The sequence below is a fragment of the Passer domesticus genome, chromosome 10, assembly GCF_036417665.1.
Source record: "Passer domesticus isolate bPasDom1 chromosome 10, bPasDom1.hap1, whole genome shotgun sequence".
Classification (NCBI taxonomy): Eukaryota; Metazoa; Chordata; class Aves; order Passeriformes; family Passeridae; genus Passer; species Passer domesticus.
The window spans coordinates 16500783-16515208 of NC_087483.1; the positions used below are offsets into that span (position 1 = coordinate 16500783).

Genomic DNA, 14426 nt, shown 5'->3' on the forward strand with positions numbered 1-14426 from the left:
TCTTGCTCACACAGAATCTGCTCCTTTGCAGACTGCCCTTCTCTAGAGTCCTGGGAAACACAGTGAGGAAGAGGATGAGGTTGCTCACCCTGCGTGTTGCTCAAGCAAGAATGGGTGCCAAAGTCAGAGTCAGAATCCCAGGACCTGATATATATGGTGTATTGTTAGCTGTATTTGTTTTGGGAGCTTTTGGTAATTTTTCTTCTAGGTTTTTGTCTCTCTATTTAATTATCCTTTTCATTACTGATTTCCTGACTTAATCTGAATGTGCATAAATCTCCACCACAGATTTATCATCTCTATAGAAAGCGCTTTCAGGGTGGTTGTGCCGCTTCCCAGAAAAGGGACACCATTGGAAAATGAAGCTTTCAGATTCAACAATAAGCCCACTATTATGCTGATTTTTGCCAAGCTTTCCCTCACTTTTTTTCCCATTTACTACAAGAGTGAGCTCAAGGCTTCTTTTTGTTTGTTTTTGAACTTCAGTCATTCTTAAGTGTTTACCACCCTGCTCAAGTCCACTCACTCTGAAATATCAGACACCACAAGATGTGATTGCTTCTGAAATCAGAAAATGCTCAGGTTCTTTTTTTCAGCTGCATGTTTCTGTGAAGCTTCTAACCAGCCTCTTTGCCAATCTTAAAAAAAGAAAACGTAAAAATAAAAATATTTCTTAAAATATTGCACTCTGTCACAAGTCCTTTGGGGACTTTGTATTTTTAACCAAATGTGAGATCTCAGAAAAGCAATTGAAATTAACTTTGATATAAATAGTCTCATTGCAAAACAGATTTTTTTTTTATATAGTATATCGTCTACATGCTCATAAGCATTTAATCAAATTCCAGTCTTGTCTGAGCAAACATAATGGCCATTGACTTATGTGTGGGTTGTGAATTATTCTTTCTGAATTTGACCTGCTTGGAGAGCTCTAAAAAAAGATGCTGTCCTTCATTTTTTTTGCTTGGGATTGCACAGGCGAGTGGAGAGGCTTTTCTATTTCAAATTTTTTTCTGAATGTTGAATGGCACTTTGTGCTGATAATATGTAGGAAGCCAACCTCTCTAGGGGTTTTAGTCCACTGTGGCTGTCAGAATTTTTTATAGTTATCATGAATCTTCTTTTTCTTCTTTCCATGCTTACACTCTATATAATGCTCTTTGGGATTCCACCCAGGTCCCTTGAAAGGATCCTCAGTCTTTTCTTTGCTTGGCTGCTTTCTCATAAGACAAGCATGTAAACACCCATCTCCTGAAGATATATTCCTGTTCATCACTTCTGGTGCCTCTCTTTGAACTTCTTTACACTAACATTCCAGTTTTTAAACTGCTGTAAACAAAAGCCAGGATAAAATGTTATTATCACTTCTTCTTCTGGCTTAAAAGACCCTTGTAATTCTTATGCCCTAGATTAGCAACTGCTGCACAACTTGTAATTTGCTGTTTTCTATATCTTCACCTCAGATCTGTTGCCAGACCACTGTGACTGTACTACTTTATTTCCAAATTTTTGTGTTGAATCAATTTTCCCTTGTTGTGAGCCAAAAACAGTTTTCAGCCAGGGGAATTTCCATTGATTTAATTTGTTGCCAATTAACAAACTTCCAATCACTGATTCTGCTATTGAAACCAATGAAACGAATACCTATTTAGAGAAACACACCTCAGTTCCCTTCCAGACACCTCTCCTCCCTGCTCCATGGTCCCCTGTTGCTGCTTCACATGGCACACAGTCCCTTTGGGGAGGCAACAGACCTCCCCAAACAGCAGGAGATGAGGCTTCGTAGTCAGTGCATTGGGCAGGACTCAGAAAACCTGTGCTTTATTTCTGCAGCTGAGGAGTTCTCTGCACCATTTCTTTCTTTGCTACGGTCTCTTATCTGTAGTCAGGAAAAACAGCAGTGACCTGCTTCAGGCAGTACCTTAAAACTGATTGCCAAGAAGGAGTCCAAGAGGATGTGGTGTGACTGATGCAACGGAAGCGCTGGAGTCTGTCAGTCTTGTGGGAGCAGTAGGTGTGTGAAGGAGATGAGATAAAATATATCCCTGTGTAATTGTCCTATTACCTTTGCTTTCACTTGGCTCCTCTTCCATCCCTAGCTTCAAGACTAATCAAGTAGGACGAGATATTGAACCCATGTCGTATGTGAGGGGTGTTTTTCTCCTTCAGAAACAGTGACTTCACACAGGCTGTGTTGTGACACCCCTCTGGATTACTGCAGCTCATTATCTGATTTTAGAGTTTGACATGTTGCTTTTCAAGGTCCTTTTCATGACAGGTCACCAGCTGCTGGAGCTTTAATAACAACTGGATCACAGTTAAAAAAATCTTTAAAGAACAAGGGGTGCGGTGTGGTATTCTTGACCCAGGTCATTTCAGTGGACTGGACTGTGAGTAGGTTTCAAAAACTGAATAGAATAATAGATTAAAGTGCCAGGATGGAGTCAGGGAGGCTGCAAGTGAGCAAGAAATCATTCAGACACCTTTCCTGCCAAAGCTGCTACATTGTACGGTTACACCTGGAGTATCTGTTAATCTTTGCAATATACACTGAGGGCTGGAAATTCTTTCTTTGCAGATGGCAAACTGAGGCTGAGAGAAATCAAATTAGTTGTAGATCACATCAGACATATGACCATGGTTGTGCAGGAAATAAAATGACCTAAGGATTTAATGCAAAATCGAAAGTTGGTGCTTTGAGCAGGTCATCTCACTTCTAATATAGCCCAAATATTCTAGCTGGGATGCTTAATTGCTGTTGTTTATCATTTTACCTTTATCAATTACTAACCTCTACACAGAAAGTGAACCACTGCAATGTGTGTTAACCATAAGGTTCATACAGCTATTTGGCATAAACAGAAAATGAGAACTAAACTCCGGGCAGCTGGTGTCCTCTTTTTGCAAATGTAAGCTCAGCAGTCAAATATGCTGCAAGTCAATGCAGATTTGCACATTTGCTGCAAAAAATTAAAAAAGCTGGTGGAGTAATGCTAAAATCCTTTCAATGCTGCTGTAGAATCTGTGTCACCTTGTCTGTAGATCGCCTTCTAGATATTGGCCCATTATTCCCTAGAAAGAAAAGGCTGGCAGATGTTGCATCAGTCTCTGTATGAAGAGCTCCTGTTGCCTGAAGATTTGTTTGAGGCAGCCATTCATGACCCCCACAGCAAAACATACATTATCCCTTTTATGTTCCCATTTCAGCCTCTACTTTCAGTTGCTGTGGATGGCAATTTCCTTGTGCCAGCTTTTGCATGCACCTGAAAACTTCCCAAAGCTTGTTATTCCTCCTCTATTTGTTTACAGCTGCCTAGTACTTAGTGTTTTGGGGTTTTTTTCCACTTGTGTTTAGAACCCAGAAAACTCCCCCACAAAACTGTCCATATACACCATTTCTCAGAACAACAGTAAATGGAAAAAAAAACCCTCTGGAATTAATTTCAGTGTACGCATAGTATAAAAACTTTATTGGAAAATGCATTAAAAAGTAGACCACTTAACTTTTGTTTAACTTCTCTAAATAGATTTACAGTTCATCTTAAATAATTAAGTCACTACTTTTTCAAAAGCCAGAAGATCTGGAATGAAGTTTCAGTTCAGGTTTTTCTTCCTGCCACGCTGTCACACAAAAACCCTAAGCTATTTCTGGCTGTTCTTATTTTTAGATTGTTCTTCATATACCATTTACCGTCATTGAAATTAATGAGAAAATAAAAGGAGTGACCTTTGGCTAGACACATACAGTTTATGCATGAGCTAAACAGCAGGATCCTTTTTCATTCTTCTTTTTCCCACATTCTCTTTCTCCCTGCTCTCCCTCATCCAAATATAATTTGTAAAGCCTTTAGAGCCTTTCATCCTGTGTGTTTCCACTGTGTTCCTTTAGATGAATCTCAGGTCCCTGATTCACATCTATTCTCTTGTGCTGAAAGGTCAGTGGCACCCTTGTTTTATGAATATAATCTACCATTCTCCTGAACTTCAGAATCATTTCCAAAACTCCCAGGCAGAATTCATACAGCTCAGGGTGCAAATGAATGTTGGCATTACTGTAAAGAGCATGCTCCCTACACAAATACAAGCCTGGACATTCTAAGTTATGTTGTTTAAAATAAAGAAACATTTACTGAAGATCTGAACCGTTTGGAAGACATGATTCTAATTGCAGACATAATTCTCAACCTGTGGCCCCACTGTAACATTGACTGTGTAATTCATGCCCAGCTTTCTGCAGCAGGTGGACAAGTGCATTTGGCAGATACTCACTCCACGAGGGCACCGTGCCTGGGCAGAGCAGAACGCACCCAGAGAGGTTTCCAGGGCACCGCTGTCGCAGCGAGCCTTGCACTGTCCCACTGCAGAGGTTCCCTGCCAGGGGGAAACGCTGCCAGCTCTGCCTGGCTTGCAGGGTGAGTTTGATACCTTCTCATTGTGAATTGCACCTTGAGTGATTCTCAGTGCAGCAGTTTCAGAATCCTTGCTTGGCTCAAGTGTTGCGTCCAAACTGTGAGGGTGGAAGTTTGTTTCCTGGCTGAGGGGAGGGAGTCAAGTAGAGGTGTGGTATAACCAAGAAAGTCCCATTTGTGCTAGCTGGAAACGAGGCGTGCAACAATTCTGAGAGGGAACACCATGATTTTCAGTACTTGTGGCAATCATTGCTAACAAAAATGAGAACCGATACGTGTCTGGGTTAAGGGAAATGCTTATGACAGTCTAAGACACCAATGCTGATAGTAAATCTGGTTTGTAGTTGTTTATGGAATTTGGGGGGGGGGGGGGTGTTTGGATTTTTTTGGGTGTGGTTTTTGGGGTTTTTCCTTGGTGCTTTGTTTTTGGCTTTTTTGTTGGTTGTTTTTTTCTTCCAAGTGTACAGTTGTACCTCCACATTCTAGCGTTTAAGTGGATAGTTATTTATTGCTTCTTAATCTTTGTGTTAATAATTCTGACCGTATTTTATTTGCACCTTTTAGGTGGTATTTTAAAACACTGATTACTGAAAAACTTGTGGTAAGTTTTTATATTCTCATTGTTCGCCATGAGTATTCATAGAGCTTTACAGCATCACAGAATGGGTAAGGTTGGAAGGGATCACAGTGGGTCACCTGGGCCAACCTCCCTGCTCAAGCACAGAGCACAAGGGAGAGGGTTGTGTTCAGATGGTTCGTGAGTATCTCCCGAGAGAGAAATTCTACAGCCTCTGGGCAATTGGTTCCCATGCCTGGTCACTGTACAGTAAAGTTGTTCTTTCTCACGTTCAGGCGGAACTTCCTGTGCATCAGTTTCTGCTCGGTGCCTCTTGTGCTCAGCACCACTGAGAAGAGCCTGATCCATCCTCACAGCACACACCCCTGCTCCTTTAAATATTTATACACATTAATGAAGAGAGACCCCCCTCGGTCATCTCTTCTCGAGGCTGAGATTCATCTGCTGGCCGTGACTGATGTCGCCTGTTTACTTTCACTTAGGGACAAGTTCGTGAATAGTTCCTTACAGGAGGCCCAGCGCTGCCCTTGCGCGTCGTGGGTGTTTGATTTGTGCGTGGCAAGCGGGGTACACGTAAATCGTGTGCCGGGGGCCGCTCTCCGCCCCTCACAACTGCCCGGCCCGGTCCGCAGAGAGCCCGGGACGCGGCAGCGCTGCGGCCCCGACGCCTCGGGCGCCTCCCCCCGGGCCCGTCCCGCCGCTCCCGCCCGGCGTGGCCCGGCCCCGAGCCCAGCCCGGGGCGGGCCGGGGGCGGTGCTGGCGCGCGGGGCGGGGCGCGAGGCGTGTCCGCGGGAGGGCGGCGGTGCCACGGCCGCCACCGGCCCCAGCCCCTCCTCGGCCTCCGCCGCGGCCGCACCAGGTAAGGCGCCGCCGTCGCCTCCCCTCAGCAGCACCTGCGCGGGGCGGCGGGGGCCGCCGGGAGTTTCGTGCCGAGGGGTGCCGGGGAGGGAGGGGTGCGGCTGTCGCGGTGCCCCACCCGTTGCTCAGTCGCCTCGGATCCCGGCGCCGAGCCCCGGCTGCGGGTGGGCCCCTCCTGGCGGCACGGGGACCGCAGCCAGGCCGGCCCCGTGCCCTGGACCCCGCCTGGCGTGCGCCGGGACCCGCTCCGCCAGCGCCCGGGAGCCGCTCACCGCCGCTCCGCCAGCCATCGGCGCCTCCGGAGCCGAAGCGGGGCTGGGCTGGGCTGGGCTGTTCAAGGCTATTCGGTAACAGCCTCGGCCATAAATGATTAACTGCGCGCCCGGGGAGCCGGGTGTCGCCGAGCGTGGCCGCCCGTGCCCGGCGCGCTGAGCCAGCGGAGCGGTCGGTCCCGAACCGCCGCCGGGGGCTGTGGCGGGGCTGCGAGCGCTGCTGCCAGCGCTGCCACACCGCAAGGTAGGCGCGGAGCTTGCTGCGCCTCAGCTGCTGTTTCAGCGTAAACCCACCCGTTTGGCGTTCCTTTTTATCTCTGCCAAGGTAAAAGACTTCCGAGGTGATAGTGGGTTTTTTGGAACTGGTTTTGTGTTTGGTTTAGGGTTTGTTGGGTTTTTTTTAAGTCTGTGTTGTCTTTTTTACTATGCATAAAAAAATTAGTAGATATGGAATTCGTTGATAAGCAGTGGCAGCTGGCAGTACTCTTATTCTCTATCAGAATGCAATGCCTCCTTTGTTGAGCTGTAAATTAATAGTGTAAGCTCCTTCCCCACCCTCAGCCTCATCACTTAGAGATGTGAATCGCTTGTACTACCAGATTTGTTTTCTTTAGGGAAACTAAGAAGCACCACAGAAAATCCGTCTGTTTCATTCCAGGTCACATTCCACTGGATTGATTTGGTTGATTTCAGCTTGAAAATGTGCTTCAAGCCAACTAATGATCTTTTGTGGGATTTTTTTTTTTTGTTAACCTTTAAATTTGAATTACCAGTGTATGCAAGAGGCATTTTCCTTCTGTTTCTTTGAGCTCTTGATGCAGTTATAAAGTATTTTCCAAAATGTGGTCATTCAAGAAGGTAAACTAAAAACTTCTTACACAGAAAGTGGAAAAGACTGCTGCATGTAGAATGTCAGGTTAACTAGGAATGTATTTGCACTGTCCATGAAAGAAATCCTGGATGGCAACCTGTTGAATGCCACTAACCAGGGTCTTCAAGCTGCTGTGAGCAGGACACGGTGCCCTTGCCACAATTGTTTCTGTGAACGCAGTCAAACCGTGCAAATGCAGGATGATTTCCAGGTCAGAACAGGTTGGTGAATTTAGTGAGGCTCCATCCCAAACTGCTGGAGCCAAACACTGGTGCTAGGCTGTGAGTGTTCTCCCACTAATTGTGCTAGGGAAGTGGAAGGAGTTTGACCCTTTGAGAACAGCAGGATCTGTTAAATGTAATGAGACACTAATCAAGATAAGGCTTGTACTGTGTCAGGTGCTGTATAACTGTGTAAGGAGGTAAGGTCAAAACTCCGGGAAATTTACTGCATAAAAAAGTGCTATGATTACGATGAATTAAATTAAGTTCCCTTCAAAATGTCCTCAGGGTTGTCCTTAAGTGAAGGGTCTGTTTCCACAGTCCTTATCCCCAGGCAGATGCCTGAGAAAAAATGTGCTTGAGGATTATTGTTTTGTCTGACATACAGTAATGAGCCTAAAAACCGAACACAAGCATCCTTCTGTGTTGAGAGAGGTTTGGTTCTGAATGTAGCCCGGTTATTCTTATCTGGTCCTTCTTGCTCAAAGAAACGGAAATGAGGCTATGTCAGAACACCTTCCTGCTGTTTCCCAAATTTTAAGGAAATGCTTGTCTGGAACTGAAATTGATTCAATCCTGTTTTTAAGAGAAAGTACAAAGTTTACAGTGCCCACAATGTGTTTTGTATTTTATTCAAGTTTTTCTCTAGCAATCATGGGAGTACCAAACCTGTGCCTGTCAGCAGTTGCAGACAGCCTGTATTTTGCATTAATTCTCACCAACTGTTATATTTGTGTACTTTTTTACCCACACACATGGCCTCTGTTGTCATTCTAAGGAACTGTGTTTCCTGGTGTGTTTTCAGAGGCCACGTCTTAGACGTCTTTAGATACTGTTAGCAACATTAGCTATGCAGAATAGGAAAAAACCCACCTCAGTCATGTTCTCAAAACAATCTGCTGTGGTGCTTTACAAATCTGAAGGAAAGGTCAAACTCCACTTTTCACTGTGCACTGGAGATTAAAAGTAAAGCTGTGTAATGACTTGGAGCAGAACACCAAAGGGCAGTGAGACTTTGCACGAACATCTAGGGAAGAAAAATAACAGTTAACTGTTAATTGTAGTTTATTTGTAGCTAATATCAAGGATTTTATTGTCCATGTTGCTCTTGAGAAATATGGCTCCTGTCTGGTACTACTGTCTACTCTGTGTTTTTCTGCACTGTTCTAATGCTTCAGTTTTTCTGTTCCTCCTGCCTTCCTTTCTCAGATGTGTCACCAGCTTTCTCACAGTTTTCTTCTTCTAGTATAAAAAGAAACAGTAGTGAAGTACCTTTATTTTAGACTGGACACCTTCTCCTGTTAAAAGTTGTTTGAAAGCAGGAGGCTTTGCACGTCACACGTCTATGCCCTGTGGGTTTCTGAGCACCTTGAGCTTCAAGATGTGTGGCATTGTTTAGCTTCTGTTTTGCATTGGCAGGAGTCTCTTTACAGTCTTCAGAATGGTAAGCCCTTGTTTTGGAGAGCATAAGATGAGGGGGTGTTTAGTTACCTTGGGGGTGTATTTGTCATGGCAGGACTTTTACTTCCCACATATATATGGGAGTGTCATCGTGTCTGCTTCCTACAGCGAAAATTTTGGCCCTTGTGCAGTCTTGTAACATGCCAAGGACCAGCTCCTTGCCTGATGTAATCCGATAAGGTGGTCAGAAGAGCTAAGTGTAACAGGCACCTTGACCAATGGTGTGTGCAAAATACATTGTTTGGTTTCGGTGCCATTGTGGGAGCACAGGGAATATAAATTTTGGGATATGGCAAGGAGCTGGGGAGTGAAAACTGATGCTTTTTGACTGTTTAGTTTCATGGTATGTGGGTGGAACATACAGGGAAGAGGGCAAGTCTGTCAGCTGTAACTCTTGTTTTCGAATGGAAGTGCAGTAATTCCCAAGTTCTGGGTATGGATTAGAAGAAATCTGTTTTAGGTTATTAGGTTCTACTGTCATTCCTGCTGAAAGTTTGTGCATGTGAAGCTTGTTTAGAAACTGTAATGAAATCCTGTGTGCAAGTCCCATTTCAAATGTGAGTGCACCTCTGCATGTAAAATCTGGGAACTGAATTGTCATTGGGGTAGGTGGGGAAGTAAAACATTTTTTTCTTCTGGGAAGTTGTTGGCAGATGTAATTAACTTTTTCTGTGAGGGACTTCAGAAACAGACTTCAAAATTAGAGTCTAATGCTGGTTTCTCAGTACAAAAGAAGTCTTTTTCTTGAATTGGCCATCTTATACTTTGTGGGCAATGCCAAATTTGCTCAATTACTAAAGTGATTATTAAGCCACAGTGACAATGGTTTCACTTATTATCCCAGTACAATTACACTTTTACTAGATGTACCAGAAAAAGCTCCTGATGATTTTCTGTTTATACAATAGTGCTGCAGACCCTAATTAGGGTTTGGGAATAAAGTCAAAACTCTGCAAGTGTTTTAAGCTCCTCTTGTAAAACAACAATAATATAGAATGCCAGCCCATCTTTTTATAATACAAAAGAGACTAAAAATATGCTCTGCATGTACATAGTAGGAAAGGATTGTGGCATAACATTTTCAAAGCTTGTTCTTTTCTTGGTTTGCTTTTAACTGAAGCTCTGCAGTTTCTTCAAAAGCCATGAGTTACAAATGAATCTGCAATACTTTGTGACTCCTTGTCCTTTCCTTCAGACAAAAGGCCCTTTCAAACCATTGTGGAACAGTCACTGATTTTCATGTGGTCATTCAAGAAAAGGATAGCGATTGGCCTTCATAATAGGCCTTTCAGTACTCTCTCGAGTGGTTTGCTGGCTGAAAAAAATGCCTATGGCAGTGTACTGTGTCCAGTATTTAAATTAATGATGAATCTAATCTCCCAAGTGATGGAAAGGTAAGAGTTCAAATGGCAAGAAGTCTCACCTGCTTGTGAATACCAGTGTGCTGCTAGTCAGAGTTTGAGACAGATTTTGGCCTGTGTGAACTGGTGCAGTTTTACTTGATTTTCTTTGACTGAAGGTCTGTTCTATTTTTTTTTTTAAGTGGTAACTTAAGCCTGGTGTTGCTATGAACTGTGTTTCTGAGAGGGTTGATGCTGTTTTATGTCCTGGGTGGAGTTGAGCAATGTTATCTGTTTGTGCTATGCATAGTCAAGCAAACTTGACTATGATGAGTATGATTTCTTGGAAGGTGACTGTCCTTGAAGGTTGTGGGTGTGTTTTGAGTTGGCATTCAAGGAGCAGCTGCCACTTTTGTGTTGACAGCTCAGTCTCACGGAGTTATCTTTCTGTGCTGGTAAAGTCAACCTGTCTGGCAGCATTTCAAAATAAACACCTTACGTTTGGGTTAGGTGGACTGGTGTTTGTTGGCCCAACCTTGTGTAAAGTATGTGCAAGAATTTATGGTGCTTGACTGACTCTTACCTGGAGCACCACCAAAAGATATTGTTGGTGAGACATTTCCAAATGAGGATAGCCCTTCAGGATCCTGGCTGATTTTGTTAGAAATGTGTGCAGTACTTGCCCTGAAGGTTCAACCCTGGAGTGTCTGCCTGAATGCTAACTGTGGCACCTGGCTTTCATCGCTGCAGAAGAGTGGTTCATAGTGGCAGATCAAGACTTGAGACTTTCTTGTTGGTTAGGTACAACTGCCAGCAAAGAGTATTTGGGCTCTGATGACTTGAAGCTCAAGCACGTACTCAAATGGTTGTTTCAGACTAAATTACTTAGTAATACATAAAACCAGCAGTGTCCTACACACATGCAGTTTGTGGCTTCCTCTTCTTCACTACACTTAAGCTATTCCGTTTTAGCAGCTAAATTACAGTATGGTTCTCTGTGTAAAATTAAATGCAATAAAACCATTGCACTTGCATTTTGGGTGTGGTGGCACTTCTCAGTTGGAATGTGTTCAGAAGCTGTGGGTTTTGGTCGCAGTGGAAAACCTACAACTACCAAAATGTCATCATTTCTCTGGGACTTCCCCTTTCTGTGTTGCTGAGGGAATAACTATCTTATGCAGTGATATACTAGCTTGTATAGAATTTGATTTAGTGATCTTTAGGACAAGGTCTGAATGAAATGGTGTTTTTTCTGTGTTTCTGTTTTCCGTTAATAACTTAGTTTTGGCTAGAAGTTGTTTGGCTGGTTTGTTCAGGTGCTGTCATGACCTTGTGCTTTGGTGTTAGAATCAGAGCTTGTTGTCATTGTGCTGGGTATGCTGGAGTGAGGGATGGTGTGGAGATGGACTGCACAGCTCTAAGGTGCAGACAGGCTTCATCATCTGTTCCCACAGCTGCTGAGGTCTCCCATGTGCTGCATGCACTTTGTTACTAGGATGAAAGAAGGAAACCTACTTCTCGTTAAAATTCTTGAGGGTTTCTTCCTCTTCAGTAACCAAATTATGTTGTATACAAACACAGTGGAAGCCAAAAAGGACTGGATAATTCATCTGGCCAGCAGAAAGGCAGCCAAGTCTGAAATGTAAGGAAAGAGCAGGAGAAAGGAGTCAAAAGATCAGGTGTGGAGAGCTCTGGTGCAGGTGGGGCAAGAGATGCCCTAAAGAGATCTGCAGTATGAGGCAAATACAGATGAACTAGGGCAGCTGCTATGTAAGAAAAGTGCCTGTAGGCTTGTGAGGAGAGCAGAAGGTGGTGGTTGGAGGAAGCCCTGGTGGGGAGAAAGACTGGGTTTTTTGAAACAAGATGATCCAAATTTGATGCTATTGGGTCAACATCACAGCATGGCTGGTAGCCTCACAAATTTTTTCAATTATGAAAGACCCAAGCCATTCATGTGTGAAAGAGGTGCAGTGTACATTCTCTGTAGCTGAGTTTCTGGGGAAGAGATATTTCAAACTAAGGTCCTGTCAGACCTCTACATGTATTGGCAGTTTTGCAGCACTTTGATGTGAGTAGGAGTTTGGGTCTATGTCCTTAGCCAAGAATATGACATGAGAGCCAGCTGTGGAGCAGGCTGCAGCAATTCCACTGTGTGCTCAGTCCGAAACTTCTGACTGTTCTCTGAGAGGGTTCAGAGTCCACAGGGTGGAAGGTGAAACTCATCCAGAGTTTCAGGATGAAGGGTACTCTATAATTGGAAGTAATGTACTTTATTTTGTAGTAAAGAGAGTAAACCTATAAAACTAAGGAAGTTGTGAACAAGGAAATCTGTTTGGATGTGGATACCATCCCTGGGGGTGTTCAAGGCCAGTTTGGGTGAGGCTCTGGGCAACCTGATGTAGTGATTGATGTTCCTAACCCCTGCAGCTTGGGGGTTGGAACTATGTGATCTTTCAGGTCCCTTCCAACCCAAACCGTTCTGTGATTCCATGATTTGGCAGTCTGAGAAGTCACTCTGCTCTTGCATAACCTGGCAAGGGATGGTCATGTATGTAAATTCATCCATTGCACTGCCATGAGTGCAACAAGGATTGCAATGAAGGTGACTGAAAGGAGACCTCGTCAACGTGTGTAAGTGTCTAAAGGGAGAGTCCCAAGAGGATGGAACAGGCTCTTCTTGGTGGTGCCAAGCAATAGGACAAGAGGCAATGGGCAGAAGCTCATGCATGGGAAGTTCCACCTGAACATGAGGAAGAACTTGTTTACTATGCAGTGACTGAGCACTGGAAGAGATTGTCCAAAGAGGGTGCGGAGTCTCTTTCACTGGAGCTATTCAAGAACCATCCAAACCTAATTCTGTGCAGTGTGCTCTAAGATAGCCCTGCTTGAAAAGGGAGGTTGGAGCAGATGACCCACTGTGGTCCCTTCTGACCCAACCCATTCTGTGCTCTCCTGACAAAGAATGATGGGTTTGCATTTTCTTTGCTTCTGGGATGAGGTTGACATATTGGCATTTTAACACCTGATTCTCCTCTCTGAAGTTAACCCAAGTATACAACCATGACTGTTTTGTGCATTACCTTACAGATGAGGAAATGCTAGAAATTTTTAATTGCTCTCCCAGTGTTGGATTTCCAGAGATGTTGAATGCAGGAAGTTATTATTGCAGTTGTGTACAGTCAGGTCTCTGAACAGCAGCCTGTAAATGAGTGATGGTGCCTTGCAAAGCGTTTTAGTGAGAATTGCTAAAAAGCAAAACTTGATTTCTTAAGCTGTAACAAGGGACTTTTTAAATAAAAGAGGGATCATCTTGTAGTTGCAAGGTCTATAAAACTGCAAAAGGGTTAGTCATTAGCATTGTTGCCTCGTATTAAAAGAATGCAGCAATGTAAACTCATTAGTTAAACTGAATAGCACACTTTCAACCTACTGTTCACTATTTTAAGTGAATAATATCTTCTTCCATCTAGAGAGCTGCTTAGCTTCACATTAGAGATTTCTGTGAATTAAAAAAGAAAGACCTCAGGACTGCTGTTACAGATGACAAAAACCAGACATTTTGTACCATGGTATCATACTTTTTCTGGGCTGAACTTCACCTGCCAGGCTGTGCATCCTCACTGAGCTGGCTGTGTAGTCGGAGTCCAGCTCTGCAGAAGTGGTTCCATAGAGGGAAATGGTCAAACATGTGATAGCAAGGGCTGTTTCTCTGCAGTGCCAAAAGACCTGGGCAAGGACATCTCATTTTGAGGTGTCAGTCTGTAAGGTCAGAGTGTGGTGAGGGTGCTTCCTCACGTGTATGGGAGCGAGGCTCCTGTGGAGCTTGATTCCTTCTCCAGGCCTCTGGCCAACGTGGGGAACCGCTGGAGCTGCCGCCAGCTGGCAGCTGGGCTGCTTTGCAAGGGCTGTTGCTGAGTGTGCCAGTTTTGTTGGATTTTGTCTTTAAACAAATTTGGTACCAGACTCCATAAAAGGCTTTGCCTTTTGCTAGCCTGGGATTTTTTTCTGAAAGGGACTCAGGGACTCTTATGTGCTACATTTTTGGACGTTTTCGGTTTCCAGTACTGATCATAGAGCTTTGGGAAGGAGTCTGCTGTTAATTGAAATGGAAAACACAGCAGATGGACTCCTTAAGAGACAGGCCATAAATCATTAACTGTCTGTGTTAATACAAAGCTAGAAAGGTATCTGTTCGTGGATTACAGTTTAACACCACCCTACCTCCAAAAAACAACCACAGAAAGTTCCACCTTAATATTAGGAAGAACTTCTTAACTGTAGAAGTGACTGTGCACTGGAACAGGTTTCCCAGAGAGGTATTCACTATACCTGGAGATACTCAGGAACTGTGTGGATGCAATCCTGTGCAATGGGCTCTGGGATGACCCTGCCTGAGCAGGCACGTTCATCCAGGTAT

General features: G+C 44.1%; 1 protein-coding gene across 5 annotated transcripts in view; it reads left to right on the forward strand.

Annotated features, from left to right (window-relative positions):
• Positions 1–5750: 5750 nt before the first annotated feature.
• The window catches only part of SPATS2L (spermatogenesis associated serine rich 2 like), a 78496-nt gene continuing 69820 nt past the window's right edge, over positions 5751–14426 (forward strand). The window contains exon 1 of one of the 5 annotated variants that reach the window (XM_064434002.1): positions 5751–5845. The gene's annotated coding sequence lies outside the window, so the exon portion shown is untranslated. Of the gene's footprint in view, positions 5846–6390; positions 6442–14426 lie in introns of those variants that run through there. The other 4 variants (XM_064434006.1, XM_064434001.1, XM_064434004.1 and 1 more) reach the window with 4 other exon arrangements.